The following is an 18,449-nucleotide window of genomic DNA, read 5'->3' on the forward strand; positions in this document are numbered from 1 at the left end:
CCCCTTTTCTTATTAGCAACAAGCTTCTAAGACTAGCTGAAAGCATGTAATTATATAATCCTGTCAGGTCTTAACGTTATGTGGAAGTGTGGCACCAGCAGATGCACATGACTTTAAGATATTATCAATCATATGTATCATGTATGTGAGCATTTTGTGCAAATTCTGAACAATAAACACGAGAACCTAACATAGTTTTACACTTGAATGAATGTAGAGTAAAAGCTAATTTAAAAACTTAAAACTTTAAATAGTTAGTGCCACTTAATATGCTCAGTTTTTAAGCTAATTACATTTCATGTCACAGTGAAGCTAGGCTTTATAAAATAATAATACTATTTTAATAAAGTCATCATATGAGTATCTGAGTATTTGATCTGCAGAATTGTTATCAGTTAACTAGACAATTGTTTAAAGAATGCAAAGGGCTATAATTATGCACAAAAAAAATCCCTATATAATAGGCACATACTGAAATCTCAGATATGAAAATACTGGCACATTTCCTACAAAGTTTAGAGATATTACACCCTCCAAAAAAGTTTTCATCAACAACAGACTTTTAATGGTTTATGATAGAATTGACTTGCATGAAACTTGAATGACTGTCACAAGCTTAAAGAAAATTATTCTTATTAAAGGGATCTGATTTATAAACTGTTTATAGCCTGTGCCACTTAATATGCTCAGTTTGTAAGCTAATTACATTTGCAGTGAAGTTAGGCTTTATATAATGAAAAATCAACTAAATTGCTGAAACTTGTATTTTGACTCTTATTATTACACTCGGCAGTTGGGTCATTTTCATTTAAACAATGTAAACTTAATTTGCAAATAAAACAGAAGGTACAAGCTCTAAGGCAGCAACAAATCATTCATATAAAAATATGAAATATTGACTTCTGGGAGAAAAACTCTCTAGTGATGTAACTGGCTTCATTAAACAAACTTGTTCTTATTTTGCACACACTGACAAAAAAGCAAAAAGGCAGAATGATTAAATACTGGGTGCATTAGGCAAACTAACCAAGGCAACTTTTCATGTTTTTTATGCATCAGAAATTAAAGCAGACGGGTTCTGATCAGAGAATATTTTTTCAGAAAATGAAATTGTGATGATGTGACAGATGCTCCCGTTTTGAAAGAATTAATCTATTATTTTTGCAAGTATCGTGTGACAGTATGCCATTTGACGTTTTACTTATTGCTAGCATATGTGCAGGAGCTTTTTTATTTTTATTTTTTTTGTGATGACTGACAGCTCGATTTTTTCCCCCTCTTTGTTCTGTCAGTTTTGCCAACGGTTTAAAAGTTCTAAAACCTCTATTTGATAATTCCAGTTGGGTTTTGGAGGCAGTATTTCTTTTACTTTCTACACTCTGAACAATTTTCTTTCAGTGCCCTATTGTTTTGTCATTCACTGTCCACAGTTAAAATAACACACCTGACAAGCAATCCAACCGCTCGGACCAAATTAGACATCATTTCTCACAAAGACAAAAAAGCCTGTCTTCTAGGCTCAAAATGTCCTCTTCATTTGAGGTTTCCGATGATTTGGTCAGTGTGTTTTTAATCCTATGACCCATGTCTAAAGTGTCTTCACACCTAAAAGGCACAAAAGTCTTGAAGACTGCTCTCATTTACAAACCATATAACAAAGGAAAACATTGTATATATAAAAAGCTATCTGTCTAAAATACGTTCTACAGTAACCTCGTGTCATTGTAGACAAACAAAGTTCTTTTATTTATTACTTTCCACAACAATCCGAATGTTGTGGCAGCATTTAAGCAGTAAACAGCAATCAAATCTCTCTCCTAATACTTTAAGTGCAAATATATACAACACATAAGACTTGTTTCGTTCCTGCGACAAACAACATGACTGCACTCAGTTTCATGTAGTGTATCTTCTCAAAAGGACAAAGAACTTGGAGGTCATAATGAAGGGTATGTGCAGTGGTTGATTTGAAAAATTAGTAATTGTGCAAGCATCTCTCCAGCCACTGCCTGTTTTAATGAGTAAATATTAACAGTAATGGCATGCAATTTCCCGTGGTGGTGCTCACCTTGCTCTTAGTTATTCACTCTAGTGACACTGGCTTTGTTTAGCTGAGGCTGTGCCTTACATCACCTTGGTAACCATAATCATAAAAGCCCCCCTAAGTGCGAAGGAGAAAATTAGAGTCCACGCTTTAATAAGGGGTCTTATGATAAACCAATGTTCTAAGGGATAAAATGAGAGGACATTTTTTCCTCTTTCTCTCTGCAGATATGAACCTCATTTCAATGGTATTACAAGAAATTCAATAACCGTCCATTAGTGAGATCCAAGGATAGCTCAGATTTGATAGGAAAGGAAAATAATGAAGTCTGTTGATTGTTTTCTCTCCCTCACGCTCGCTCTCTCTGGTTTTAGCTTGTGCAACAGGCAGTATACTCTGTTCCTCTTGTAAACAGTTTTATGCCAGATTTTAATTCAAAAGAAGATGATTTCCTTTATCAATACACCTGCGGGAAAGGAGAGGGTAATTTGGCAGAACCGGGGGGAAATGCTGGTGGTGGGGGATATTAGTGATCACCTTCATACTCAAGGTGTGGAAATTATATATATATATATTTTTTTTTTTTTGCATTGGTCCTCTTAGTATGCTGACGTTCTCTGGTTGAGATCTATACGCCAACGCACCAACTAAATTTCAGTGGAAAATGGCATGGGCTCTATTATGTATTTAAAGGTGTTTTAAGGATTTTTCCCTCCACAAGCCACCTCTGTAAAGCCGAATGAGTGTCTTGTTTTGATATTTTCCAAAGGTCATACAGAGCCGTTCAACGACAGCAAAGGTTAATTGAAATGAAGAAATTATTTTTGGTTACTAAATACCATTGCTGTCAGCGCCCAGACATTCTTACTTTAATTGTCTTTCCAACTAGTCTCTAGCGGATGAGACTCTCGTTTGGTGGTGCAGGTGTATTTCCATGTGTGCAGAGCTCCTCTGAAAACCATCACTGTCACCCATGTGATGTATTCACAAACTTTATCCTCTCTGTGGCATTAAGAACGAGCCACACAGTGTGAGGCCAACTACTCGCCAAGAAAGGAGAGAGAGAGGAGCGAAAGGAGGGAGAGGAGAGCAAAGTTTACCTTCCACTTCAGTAGCTCTGTAAAGAGCTGAAGATGAAAGGTGCTATTTGGTTAGTGGGACAAACTGAACTCTGATTCTACGATGAATAGAGCTCTTCATGGCCCAGCATACAGCTCTACACTTATCTTAATGGGACAGTTGTATTTCTCCTATCACATACAATGTGCAGGTATTGAATATAACTCACACAGAATAAATAGATTTAACCACAAAAGATCTAATGTACAGTTCAGATAATGGTAAGACTAGGAATTCGGCTCTATCTATGGAGATATGCTAAATGTAGCGATGCTAAATTAACTATATTTGGATGTTTTTTATGCTTATATCAGTAACAAACTTCTTACTTATTCTCACTTCCAGTGAGCAGCAAAATAGCACGACCAAATGGTACTAAAGTGCTGTTTTAAAGTTGTTCACCTCAAAAATGAAAAAAATTAACATTTGCTGAAAACTGACTCATCTTCAGGTCATCCAAAGTGTAGATGAGTTTGTTTCTTTATCAGAACACATCTGATGAAAATTTGTAAATCTATCATTAAGAAGTTTTAACTTAAACCACTGCTTCCAGCTAAAATATGAGTCCTCCACATTTTGGTATCTCTAGTAAAAAAAAATAATAATTATGAATCATCGGTAACACTTTAGAATAGGTAACACCTATTACTTGCTTATTAGCATGCATATTACTATAATATTAGCCATGTATTAGTGCTAATTAAGAACATATTAATGCCTTATTCTACATCGCTAATCTTACCCAATACCTAACCTAACAACTACCTTACTAACTATTAATATGCAGCAAATTAAGAATTTATTGAGAGAAATGTCGTGGTTAATAGTTACCAAGTGTTACCTATTCTAAAGTGTTACCACATCATCTTATTAATAGTCACAGATCAAACCCTGTTCACAAGTGAAAACAGTGCAAACAGATCTAAACAAATATGTCTGTGGATTTTGATGTCAGAGGACATCAGGGTATTGCTTTTTTCACTGTTATTATTAATAATGGAATCATGCTTTTGCCAGAAGTGATGGATTAAGGTAAAAATGTCTTAATGATGGAATCGTTTCTTACAAATATTCAGGTTTTACGTAACAATATGTCAATTGATGGACTGGAGTTGTGTGGATTATTTGTGGATTATTGTGTTTTTAATCAGCTGTTTGGATTCTCATTCTGACGGCACCCATTCACTGCAGAGGATACAGTGTTGAGAAAGTGATGTGATGCTAAACCCAACTACATCTTGGATGGTATATAGGGAGTATTGCTTTCTATTTACATTACATTTTTTTCACCACACATCACACATACTTTGCCTTCCTGACATCAGTCTTAGCATAAAGACTCTAATTAGAAAGTCACATGAAGTGAGCCACTGTGTTTCCAGCTTTAAGCACTGTCACAAGGTTCAAAAATAGCTGCTGTTTGCTCAGTGTGACTGGGGGGATTTTACCTGTATTTCAGCATATCAAACACCTTTTCAAACTGCTGCTTTGACAAGTTCCTTGGCTGTCGCCCTGGCTGAAGTGACCGTGGCAATAGCTGTGTATACAAACAGGATCCTCCGGTTAGTAAATATTTGTCTCACTGCACATTTAAATTACTCAGAATCAAGAAAACTCAAAAAAAAAGAAAAGTTTTTTTGTATGTAAAAATACTAGTTGCTGCTAGGATACTAAGAATATTTACATAAATGTGAACACAAACTTAATTGTATGACATGCTTATGCTCTATACAAAGATCTCTCTTATGTCCTTACCTGGGTCTGTAACACCCTTAAACCTGAAACACATCCTACCTGACAATTCATATAATAGGCTATCTGGCATCAAACAACATGTGACATGTCATTTACTGCCTGTTCACAAATATACCAATGGCTGGGGTTGCCTTGCTCAGTGTTGTTTACACCAGAGATCCAACAGGATTAATCTCTGCTCACTGAACAGACAGCTTGCATGGAAGAAAGCATAAACAAACCTACAGTGGCTTCATGCTTTTACAATAAGTCCAGAGGACAAGAGCTGTCAGACACTACCAGTTGAGACCTATGTGCCAACATCACTAGGTATTTGTATGTTTTATGGCCCAAAACGGTTTACATACATACATTTTTTTTTTTTTTTATGTAGCCATTACTCCAATCTTCAGTGTCACATGATCCTTCAGAAAACATTGTAATATGCTGATTTGGTGCTTAAGAAACATTTCTTATTATTATTGTTGAAAAGAGCTGTGATGCTTAATATTTGTGTGTAAACCATATTTTTTTCAGTAGTCTTTGATCAGTAGTAAGTAAAAAACAAATTAATCTTTTGTAACATTATGAATATATTTGATGTCACTTTTAATTGGTGCAAAATATTAATTTCTTAAAAACGACGACAACAACAACAATTTAACTCAAATAATTTTAAAAGTACCTTTTAAAAAAATATTTAAAAAAATTCTACTCTGTGAACCCTGGTAGAGCTTTAGTTAATTTTCCTCAAATTTACCAGCACAAAAGAAACAAACAGCGTGAAATTTCAGCACTCTCATAAACTCTGTAGAGATGTGAAATGATTGCTACTGGTTAACTGCCATTTTAAATATTTCACTGTCTCTTTGTCTTTGGGGTTTTAGCCAATCAGAAACAATCACAGCTCATCAATGTAGTGCTTCAGAGAGACTGACCAGTGATTACACTCTTACAAGACAAGTGTGTGTGTGCGTGTGTGTAAGATGTGATGCTTGTGTGTCTGTGAGAGGTTTGGGCCCTAACAAACTTTTTAAAATTATTGTCAACCACTTGTTTTTTTCTTAATTTGGAAATATCTATATCATTTCATATAAATGAAATGAAAATAAATAAGACTAAATGGGAGAATTAAACATTTATGATATTTCTCTTCTTTCACTGTATTGATATTTTGAGCATGATCCACATTTGGTGCATTCTTCTTAAATAAACTTGTTGCATATTACTTTTTTTTTCAGTTCCTCATTTTATCGAATCTCTTTTTTCTTGTAGGCAGCATCAACACACCCATTCTTGTGAATGGTTTAGATTTGTAAGCTAGTCACAATCCAAATATAAAATAAGTATAAAATCAATCCTCCCCTCTTAGCACCTTAGCTAAAACAAACAGTCCTGTGAGAACACTGTTGCAGAAACATATCTGAAGTCACTGAAGCACAGAGTGCACAAACAACAGTAACAAGCCAGAGGTTTATTCTGATGGTGAATCCTACTTATTCCTTCTCAGCTCCATTTTCACATATGAATATTGTCCCTACTAATAAGTTCAGTGAAAAAAATGACTGAACCAAATTCAAAAGCCTCCACCTAACATACATGTGTCATTTTAGTCTGGAGTAATTTAAACCATTCCTGCTCACACCAGGGCTGTGACAATTTCAATTACATTTTCTATTTAATCCCTGCATTTAAATAGTAATGTACTGTATGAAACAACAACAACAAAAAATGATGCAGAATTACAATTCAAATTTAAAAGTAAGGAATTAGAAATAAAACGAAATATACTTTTAAATGAACTTTAAATGTTGGTTAGACACAGCCAGAAAAGCTTCAGTAGTGAATTTTGCAGATGCCTGGCTCAGACACCTTTACTGGTTATCAATTTATTAGTATTGCTTATTAGTAAAGAACACAAACATGAACAACACTGAGGTTTCAAAGCAGCACTCATCGTTTCTCTTTTAACCGTTCGACTGACTGCTACATGGCCTTTTGCAGTTATTTGTGTTTCACACCTTTCTGCAACTGCATTTTTGAACAAACAGGTATTTACGGTTCATATTAGCCCGACGTGCACCACAGTGTCTGTACCCTGGGAAAGGCCCATCTCCCCGAGGGCTTGCTGGGCCAATCTGGTGGTGTTGTTCCTAACCCTGGGAATCCTTGTCCACATTGTGCACACAGTGAGAAAGGTAATCCGGACGGATGGTCTCCATGAATCACCGCCACATTAAGAGTTTCAGCCCTCTCATTATCCTGCACCACATTTCCCCCAGGGGGCCGGTACTGTGCCTGAGCCTCACCACATACAGCCGCTCATTACCAATCTGCCAACCGAGGCCCGGCTCGGCCAGAGTTCCTGGTCTTGCACAGGTAAGGGGCCTGGTTCCTTTCTCCACCTCCATACAACATCCACAGACACAAGGGTGAACAAAAACAGCATGCCTTTCAAAGGCGCTGCAGGTGTCACCATCCCAGAATCCACCAGCAGAACCCCTCCCCTCACATTTGCTGTCAAGACACACAGAGGCTGATGGGAGAGCCTGGAATAATGGCGCGGTAAGTGTCTGACTCTCTCCTACGTATTCCCTCATGAGAATTTATATTCCCACAATTTTGAGATACTGATATTGGTGGGAGAGTTTGGGTTAAACGGCACTCTACCAATTAGTCTTTTTTTCCCAAGGACGTTTCCCAAGGCAAGGATGACTGTCATAGCATAGCCAAATTTAATGTCTTTTATAAAAACCTCTTCCTGCAAAAAGGAAGCATATTTGCTTTTTAATTTGTGCCTAACGTTCCAATGTGGTTTTTTGAGTTTTTATTCAAATGTAGTGACAAAGTTTGAAACTAGCCTCAACTGTAATTACGGAGCAGAAACGAAACATTTGATTTATTTATTTTAGGAATTAGCAAATGGTTCACTAGGTAATTTTACTAAAATCAGTGGCAGATGGCAGGAGGGCTGCAGGACCTGCTTGCTTCTGCTTTTTATTGGCTTCACTTGGAATGCACTGTACACTTCCTCTTATTACTGGCTAAAGACTAAAATACAGATGTATTTTTATCAAACTATACTAAGATTTCTGGCTTTTTTATATTCACAATATAGCTGGAAATAATTATGTGTGATTATGTGTTCATTATAAACAATGCAAACAGTATATCAAGAATCATATTAGGGGATCAGTCCAAACCCCAAATCCCAAGTAAGCAGTGGATGTTGTACAATTGAAAAACATTTAAAGCAAAAACATAAATTCAACCTCCAATTGTAAAAACAGTACTTATAGGCTTTATATTCTGTGTTCCCCACAGATTCAGCAGAGATGCATTTGAGATGCTTGGGAGTCATGTTTGTTTCCAAACACATGGCATTGTTCGGGTGACACTCGATATCGGCGTGCCAGCTGAGTAAATGCGTGGGTTTTGCAGCTGCCGCTAATCCAATGTCTTCTGTTCCAAAGCCGAGTTTACCTGCACGGTCACCACTCATTGTCTTCAGCAGCCTCTACTCATACTTTATCACTTCACCTGACACGAAGGCATGCTTGACTTTCCCAGGCCCTCACTGATCCAATCCAACACTCCCTTGATTGCAGTTTAGAAATTTCATTTAAGCTCGCTTACTTATGTCTGCTCTGCACTGGACAGAAGACATCATTTAAGATAAATAAAATTTTCAGGACTAAGGCAACATGATTAGGCATTAAAAAAAGGCCAATTCAAATAAATAAATACCTTTGGTAGTTTATCATAGTTTCACAAAACAATTATGAAGCAGCATTTTTTTAAAACACTGATAACAAGAAATATTTCTTGAGCACCAAATCTACATATTAGCATAATTTATGAAGGATCACGTGACACTGAAAAGTGGAGTAATGGCTGCTGAAAATTCTGCTTTGCCAGAATATATATATATATATATATATATATATATATATATATATATATAGTAAAACAGACAACATTTTAAATTTGATTAATAATTGACAATAGTTCTTTTTTTAACTTATCTTAATATCTTCAGTATTCCAAACTGGACATTAGTGTATTACACACTATAAATGAATACAGAACACAACAAAAACATGAGATTTGTATCTCTAACGCCATTCTAAATCCTTTTAAATTCGTGGCAAGCACTGCACGTATGGATTGAGGATGTGGCTCACATCGGCCAAACCTCTCTCAGAGTTAGCTCATGACAATCTCTCATCAGGTTATTATCCCATTAATTTCCGCGAATAAGCCATCTGATGAAGAAGTCATGCTACTGTTAAACACTCACTTCTCAGGGTCTAGTGGTCTCAGGGGATCTGACCTCCACAGAGTGGACTGTTGATGTGTTTGAGCCAGCTGCTTACATGTTACACAAATTTCACACTTTCTTAAGCTTATATATAACCAGTAATTTTGATGTTGTAGAGTTAATGAGCAGCTTTAAATCCAATGACCTAAAAATATACAATGTGAATTTTCACAGAGGATGTGAAACCACATTCTTACAAATTCACCTTTAATGTGCACAATTAAGCAGGATGCATGAAATTTCTCTTTCTAAATTTAGCCTAATGTAAAATTTCAAGCTCTCTTTAAAATCTCTTAAATATGCTAAAATTAACATAAAATCCTGCTGAAGGCATGTTTTCCCCCCATCCATATACTATGAGAGCAATGCACAGCGTGGCAAGAGTTAATTCTGTCAAATAGCATCACGTTGGCAGCGATAAACATGGATCGGGGCAAAACAAGTATCTTAATAACATGACTGACAGATGGCTGTCAAATCAGATGAGAGTGATAAGTGCCTGGCCGTTTTGAAAAAAAACAACTTCCTCTTCGTGACCCTCTGACCCTTGACCTCTAACCTGACTCTTGTTCTGTTTTCTTAGCTCACAGAGGGGATTCTCCACAGGTGCAGGACCAAGAGGTCACAGAGTGTGTAGCAAGTGACCACCAATTGATGCCCCTCCCAAACAAGCAGAGAGCAACGGGGATCTGACCCATGGGCTTTGTCCCTGCTCTGTGGCATTGTGAGAAAGAAAGATGATGATATTGAATGACTACGAGGAGGAAACAGCATATTTCAAGCCCAAGCAAACAAACATCACACTAAAGCCAAAGGTGAAAGCATAACAACCTATTTAAAGAAGTAAACGAATAGAATTCTACTGCGATTAAGTGTAAGTGATAATTACTGTCCATAATGTGCAGAATGATTTAATTTCTAATGTTAGCTTCTCAGTTAATGTGCTTTTAATTTATATTACTGGAATTATTACTCTCTTCCATTATCTGTGCAGCCTATATACTAATTCATACGTTCTCTTACACTCACTCATTTGCACATTTGATCAAGCATGCATATTCACACAGTGTCTGAAAAGATAAAAACATAAGCGTTTCCCTTTGCATTTCAAGCAAATAGGCCGTTAATCCCTCCCTGTTGCTCGACAGGTACACAAACATAAAAACTAACAGGTAGCTTGGCAACTTGAAGGTCGATAGCCTAGTAATCGTGCAGCTCCTTGTTCTGACAAGTCAGAATTTAATTCTCAGGGTTAGGTGATTTGTTCACGACTTTGGATTGGTAGCACATGCATAATGGCAAATTGGATGATTGGATTTATTTAAAGTGGCTGTCGGTCGAGTTTGGCCAGATCGGTAGGTGGGTTTTGGGAAAACTTGGTTTTGTACATTATTTGTCAGTGCTAAATCAAGGCGTCGCTTAACTGCTCAAGCTGCGATTTCAAAGGCTCCATCCCCCTTCGGCGAGACAAATGAACGAGTGCATGTTAAAACAGGCAGGTTCGAGCCATTTAAGAAGTGTGAGCCACACTTCAACCATATCAAAGCAAATAACAACAATTATTTCTCTCTTTCAAACCCTGGCGATTATTTGTACTTATAGAGGTGTAATGAATAATAGCAGTTTACTAGAGGAGGGGAGGGCTTTTTCTCCCACCGGAGAGAGGAAGAATGAATTAATAGGCATCACACCACTCAGCACAGTGCGTGGTAGAGGAACAGCATGATTACAGTATGCTATCAAGAAAATTAGTTGTTTCATTTGAGTATATCCCCAGCATGCCGAAGCAACATAACAACTTGCTTTTGTTTACAGAATGCTTCATTATGTAAAGACAAGCTCAAGATTCCAAACACCTGCTACCACCAAATCACATATTCAATTATTGTGCTTGCTTAAGATCATCCAAATATTTTGTCCACTTACCAAGAGCAAAAACAGTACTAAAGTGATTATGGCTGTGGAGTCAAATTTCTGCTCTGAAGCAGCAGGGCTAGGGAATAGCGTGGCAGCAAACCTTTGTGAAATTGACTCGAGTGTATCTCTAGAGGTCGTCTAGCGGGGTCGGAGGTCACAACCTGTGGTCATTATTCACCCATAAAGTACTTTGATGAGTAATGCGACACTTTGTCGACAAGGTTTTCAGATAATTGTCCCAACAAAATACAGTGATTGAGTTACTCCCGGAAGGCACGACATTATGATAAAGACGTGTTTTTATGATCTGAATTTTAATTTTGTGTGTGTCCAGTTCACTGCAGTGCAGCAATGCAATTAAGGGCAACTGAGGGGGTTTACATTAATGCTGAAGTTTTCGTCAAGAGTGTTAAAAAAAGAAACAGTTTGACTTTGTTTGTATAGATGTACTGCAAGAATGTGCTGGCCATGAGATTTACTTGGAAGACTAATTATAAAAATAAATGAGGAGGTTTTCAGATTATATTGTGACTGACATCACATTTTCAACAATCTAGATTTTAAAGGCTTAATTTTGTGCGTGTATTCATTTGACAGCAGCATGCAGTGTTTTTATGGGCTATTGAAGAGTTCATATGCATGAACAGTCAACAAGAGTGATAAAAATAAACTTTTACACACACATACGTTCTCCTATTCTCCTGTGTGTGTGTGTGTGTTTGTGTGTGTGTGCATGTTTTGGTGACATATCAGGACATTTCTTGAAAGTGTCAATACAATTTTTGAACAATCTGGATATTTTTGATCTCAAAGAAATTTTGACTTGTTATTATATTCTTGTTCTTTGGTCATCTGTTTTAGCTACAATACCAATTATAAAAATGGAGCATAGACAAGCCAGTAGAGTAGAATTTGCCATTTGAATGGTTGAGATAAGGAACTTTTATCTTTTAGAACAAGCTCCTTCCTAACTTTCCTTCAGAGTTCCATTTAGCATATTGTGTTATGGAACGGTATTAATTTTGCTGACTTCATATAGAGTCTGTACTCGGGGGGGTCTCTCGGAGGCCAGGTCTTTCACTGCGCTATTGTGTGGAGATGGAGGGCACCATCAAGAGATCTGCCAAGGTTGCCTTGTGTGCTTTTTTTGACTGACAGGAGGCCTGCGGAAACGGGGTGAGATTGGGGGAAAGGCATTGCAATGGGAACTACACTCAAGATTTGAATTGCCTTCTCCACTCCAATCAGCTTGGTGCAAGTTAAATGAAGTGCCTTTGCCGCTCCCCCTCCATCCCTCTCACTCCCCATCTGCAGAAAGAGCCCATGCAGGAGGCTGACAGCGCTACAATCAGTTTGCCATTCACCGCTGCCCCTATTTTAACTTGTATGTGTGGAAATGGCATTGATTGTTAACTCCGACCTTAGCAATTAGAGCCAAGAGAAATATTTGAAGAGTTTCGAACGGAGCCTCATGAGTGTTTTAAAGACAGATCAGTTAAGCATTAAGGGAAGGGGAACACTGTGTTTGTTTTCGCCCATCTACCGGCATTGTTTCCGTCGAGTTTGGTGGCAAAAACTGGGGGTGTCTCCGAGGCTACGAAACGCGCATCTCGCTCACGTCAGTGGGGGGATCGTGCAGGAGCCCAAGCCATGGAGTCTGCTATTAAAAGATGTACAAGGAAAATGTACTATTTAAACAAATACTTCCCCTCGATTGCACACACAAACACATGCAAATGCATTGACGCACACAATGGATAACTCAGGCTCAGTGTAGGAACAGGAGGTGCTGACTGAAGTATTTGTTTAAATGAATCGGCGCTATGAAAAAACAGATGCAGCAATTAGGAGCCCCATTGCCGCACACCGGAGACATGACAAGAGTGCATGACAGTGGCTTTCACCCTCACTCCCCCTTGTCTTCAACATGAGTCCTCTAACAATCCCTGTCAGGAACACTCTTTGAGAAGTGCTTGCACCAGACAATGGCTCTTCACCCTTATTTTGTGCTCTAAGTAGTGCTGCAGAATGCTGGAAGGAGCTGAAAACAGGCAGTAATGTGAGAAAGACGGGCAGCCATTGTGGGAAGTGTGAAAACCAGAAGGACCCTTTTCAGAGGCTCGCCTGAAAGTGCTATGAAGACCTTTAGTCCTTTGCTCTCCCTGAATCCCCAATTAGACAAACATTAACATCAATTAAGCCTTTATAGGACACAGGTTCCATATAATTACCTTAATGGGTTGACGCTTTCTTTAGCAGCAATTTCTTAAACAAACTTGAGCCTTTGTGTGACGGGCTATGAAAATTTTCAGCAGGGAGTATTTGCTTTTGTCAGGCTTTCTAAAGAGACAGACGAATTGTTCTATTTAACAACAAACACCTTCAGAGAGGAGCCTCAAGCAGGCCCAGTTCCCACCACATCTGACTCGACCGTTCCAAGCTGATTATCCAGCGGAGACAAAAAAATCTGACCAGCCGGGAGAGCGGGGACACATGCGGTGAGGGGCAGCACACAAAAGGGTCCAGTGAGCCCAGCCCAGCCCAGCTATGTGAGGAGAGCAGCAGAGAAAGAGCCCCTCCACTTGAATTAGCTCTCTATTTAATGTCCCAAAGAGCCAGATCCGTTCCCTGTCTGAGAAACAAAGGGGGACGAATTAGAAAAACAGGATCTCTCTTCATAAAACAAGGCAAATTCGCGCTGGCGAATCGCAAAAGAGGGGCAGTTAATTAAACGCAGACCCCGTTTTGTTCTTCCCCTTCCTGTCCTGCTGCCCATTATCTTCTGTAATCTGTAACGAGGCAGGTTGCTGACGGTGGAGAAAAAAAAAGTGTCACGGCATCAATCATAACCTTTTATTCGTGCTTCAATAGAACTTACATGCCACAAACAAGTTTATTGAATTATAAATATGGCCGAGAAGAGAATGCACTCCAATATACTTAGTACAAGCAGAAGTAGCCAAAAGAAAAACCCGCTCTGACAAGGGTGCTTGAATTGAGAATTTTGGAACAAATTGCTCACGAATCAGTAGCACAAACAACACTTTAATCACGGATATTTTTATTCTACTGGCACTGTGTGTCCCTAAAGTGTGATGATTTTATATTCAGCCACATAATAGCTTGTGCTGCAGTTCTTTACATTCACTTTTGAATGTGGTTTGATATACTGACTGATTTATCAGCGAAAAGAAATATTATACTTTTATTTCGCACACACAAACAGGTGTGGGTACATGGTCAAGCACTGATGAGAGTGGGATATATTAGGTGGCAATTGGCCTCTAGAGGGCAATGGTTCCATAGCCCACTCAGTCAGCCAACACCAGGCATCACATGTGTCTGCCCCTAATGTGACAAGGGCTAAATATGTAAATCATGCTATTTGGCATCTATAATTGGACATACTCTTCAAAATCCTCTCTAAATATGGAAAGCTGTGTAAACCACCACACAGATATTAGCATATATACATTAAATCTACATCAGCATATAGATATTTGAAGCTAGCGAATCATGTCACCTTCATTGAAAATAAACTGTGAGGGCTTTATAATAATTGTGACGTGTGTGAAACCTCGCTAATGGGAAGTGATTCATTATATCACCTCCAGTCTTCAAAAAATCACAGTCCAGAGGGTGGTATTGTTATTTGTCTCACACCTTAACAGTTGATGGAGTTGCAGAATGAAACACAAAACTGCTAGGATGGTGAAAAAATTCAAAGCTAGCTTCTTCAGAGGTGAAATTTGATTAATGGCATTTAATAACCCTTTTTAATGGAGTATGTTTATTTTATTTGATTACTTTTTTTGGACATTCATGATGAATAAATGTTTCCAACTGAGTCTCTGTAAACTATTATACAAAATTAACATGACAAAATGAAGCCAAATATTCACACTTGCAATACTTTTGCCATCAGTTTTGCTGAAACGACACGTATCAGGCTTTGTCTCTGATACTAGGCTTTGTCTGTTTGTTCTGAGATCTAACACGAGTTTGGACACAATCGGAGGAACATCCAACAGACAATTATGTCTCAATGCAATGCCGTTTCTGTGACTGTGAGAATTTCTTAATTCAAAACAAAAGCTTTCCAGCCAAAATCGTGATGCTGGCAGCCAATAAAAAATGAAAATATTTTGAAATGTAAAATAAGACTACTGATGTGAAAAACAATAATTACACAAAATTGTCTCATTAGAAAAAAAGAACTTTGATATATCACATATCAATCTGCCACTGTTGGCATATCAAGCAATGGTATAATTTATATAATATAGTTTTAAGTTCTCTACTATGGATACATTTGAATCTGCAAAATAATGAAGCTTTTAAGAAGTAAAATATATATGCTATTTTTACTCTCAATTTAAAATATATTTCTAGATTCTGCTGCTGCTCTGTAGATTTGTGCAAATACGAGATAAATTTGCGTCAGGTTTTAAAAATATTTTTATGTCTTAGTTTTGCTCTTTTGTCTTGGTTATTACTTTACCTTAGGATTTCTATGCGTTAAGCCAAATCACTTATGATGGACACACATCGATACAGTCTTTGTATTTAAAGCAACAAATGTCATAACAAATGAAACTCAGTTTCCCTTCATGACTGTATGAATCCTTCAACCCATAGGAGCTCATTTCCCTTGGACTAATCAGTTATTGTCAGCTCTTTTTTTTTTTTTTTTTTGAGAAATATCATTCATATTCTGTCAAAATCACATAGCAATTAATGTATATTTAGATTACATTAACAACCAGAAAGTGGTAAAGCCCGTGGTACTGGGCTAGGTGAATTGACAGTTCAATTGGAAATCCCAGCATGATCAGTCTAATGACTGACAAAAAAGAAAAAAAGAATATTACGACTCTTTGTTGAAGCTCTATGTTTTCTAATAACCTCCAATCAATTGGAAATTGATTGCTTAATAACCATTTATTCAAACGCATAGTAAATAACATTTTTAGAACTGTAAAATATGGTCGTAATAATTACCCACTACCATATTCTCTCAACTAATCTGTGCGAATGTATTAATTCAATATGCCCTTTTGTTCTAACCAGTAAAATGAGGACTAAAATGGATGTGGTTATTAGCTTTGGCTCCTGCTGTAAGCATTTATTACTGAAATAATTTTATCTAGCGAATAATCAGCCAGTGAAATAGCTTTATCTAATGGATTTTTTTCTGGTTATACGAGTTATTCAGCTTTTGCTTGTGTCACCCTCAACCTCTCCCCCACAGAAAAGAGTCCCGCTTAAGCCCTGAGACTTGCTCTAAATCACAGCTTGTCCAATCAAACCTGCTCTGTGCAGCCTGCAGTATTACATTTCCAACACGTTAGTCTAACGAATGAATACACATGCACTTAGATTACAAACACACTTTCATTCATGTTCAAATCTCCCCGACAATATTCATTTGCAGCCCATCTCCTCCCGGTCGGATACACGGAGCGATAATAGCCGCCACCTTTAAAAGTCATGCTCCAAGGCTTAATCTTTACAAGCAGTAAGTGGCTACATGTCCTACAAATGCGCCGAGGTGATTTTTATCTAGGAGAAGAATGCCACTTGTGTTCAGGTGGTAAAGTAGTTACAGAGACTGGAATTACATGGTGAAACAATCCTCAGCTCTGTGTCTGTGCTTCTCCACTCACCGTGACACAGTGGCAAAGCATGTCACTGGAGCCATTTAATCAATGCGTTTTAAATACATTCAAATGTTTAATGATTAATGACTACATCATACATCATAGCAACAGTGTACCATTTATCCTATATCCTATTCCTGTTTCTATGAACTTGTTGTCTTTTTTATTATTTAAAGGGACAGCTTACCAAAAAAAATTAATTCTGCAGTTTTTTCTTTCTTGTGTGGAACACGAAAGAAGGTGTCAATGTTCTCGACAGATTATTCTGTTTTTGGGTAATATTTCTAAAGCTGTATCATTTTTTATGAAAACAAATAAAATATTGCATGCATTCCTAGAAACCACAAGATATTCTTCAGCGTCTATGTAGTGATATGCGGTGCAGATCATTTCTTTTCCTTCCACTTGGGAAAGTGTACAGATGCTGCTATCTAAAATAAATGTTTCAGTGTTCTTCCCATCAAGTGGATGATTGATGTTGCCTCATTTCTGTTGGTGACCGAGTTAATACGCAACATAAATAAAGCTTGAAAACAGCTCCAGTCCGCATTTGCTCGACTAAATAAACACATCAGCACAATCTGTCAAGTCTTCAAATAGTCATCGTGGTCGACTTGCCAAAAAGGGCTGGAAGCGCGGGGCCTTTTTTTTGCCGAGTATCGGGCGTGCTTCTTTAGGAAGTGTTCAAACATGGCACCTCTCTATCTCCATTCACACCCTCTCCTCCTCATCACCTGAACTGTCTGATGCCTGTCAATCTGGAGCCGTGGGAGGATATGAAAGACGGCTTTGAGTTGTGGTGGCGTTGATGGGGAAGGGATGGAGAATAGCACACCAGTGGTGCCAGCAAGAGAAATGGTGCGGATTCTTCATTCCTCCCCATCAGCACCCAGGGCACTGTGAGGCTCTTTTAAAAGAGCAGATTGACTCCCTCTGCCCCCCTCTTGAATGAAACCCCAACCCTGAGCAGATGTCAGAGATGGGAGCCAGAGACGGGCCGCTGAGCCGGCCACGAGGTGTGAGGCTTTGTGACAGGTCCGCTGCTAAAGGACCAGACACAGCGGGGTTTTTAGCACATCCATTGGATATCTGAAGTCCCTCAGAAATGGATGGAAGGGCCATCGGGGGGGTGGGAGCGGGGGGTGTTTCATTGTGAGAACCCCACTGGCTTCATTTAGCCAATGTTTACAGATGTATCCCGGGCCGCAGGAGAGCAGTTCAGCATCCTGTCAAAACTACGATCGGTTTTCAGAATTGGCACCGCTGCGACGGAGGAACAGAGAGTCGCTCGGAGGTTAAGAAAACGATCCGTTTCCAAACGGAGCAAAGGCTAACCCAAAAGACTGATGCTTAATGCCTATAATCCTGCGAATAAACAAACCTCGGTGAGCGTCCCCTTCTGCGCAGCAGCCTTGCGCTTCTTCAAGTCCTCCAGCCTTGCCAAAACGTCTCACGTATCCCTAAGAAAATAAAGAATTCGATAAATTAGTCGCTGTGTTGACCACAAATGAAGCCCTTAATCTGAGCATGTGTGTCTCCCCAGAGCTGGTGGGCGACTTACAAGCAGAAAACATTTCAACATGGCACTCCATTTTACCAACTGATGGCAGGAACAGAATGTCTGTTATCATTTATGTATTCACGGTTGATTCTG

At 38.4% G+C, this 18,449-nt stretch overlaps 1 long non-coding RNA gene across 1 annotated transcript in view; it reads right to left on the reverse strand.

Moving 5' to 3' along the window:
- LOC113117555 (uncharacterized) overlaps nt 1-18,449 on the reverse strand; it is a 36,079-nt gene that overhangs the window by 14,830 nt on the left and 2,800 nt on the right. Inside the window, exon 2 of the long non-coding RNA XR_003294175.1 lies at nt 18,177-18,255. This is a non-coding gene — a long non-coding RNA (uncharacterized LOC113117555). The remainder of the gene's footprint in view (nt 1-18,176; nt 18,256-18,449) is intronic.

Source organism: Carassius auratus, chromosome 17, assembly GCF_003368295.1.
Source record: "Carassius auratus strain Wakin chromosome 17, ASM336829v1, whole genome shotgun sequence".
Lineage (NCBI taxonomy): Eukaryota > Metazoa > Chordata > Actinopteri > Cypriniformes > Cyprinidae > Carassius > Carassius auratus.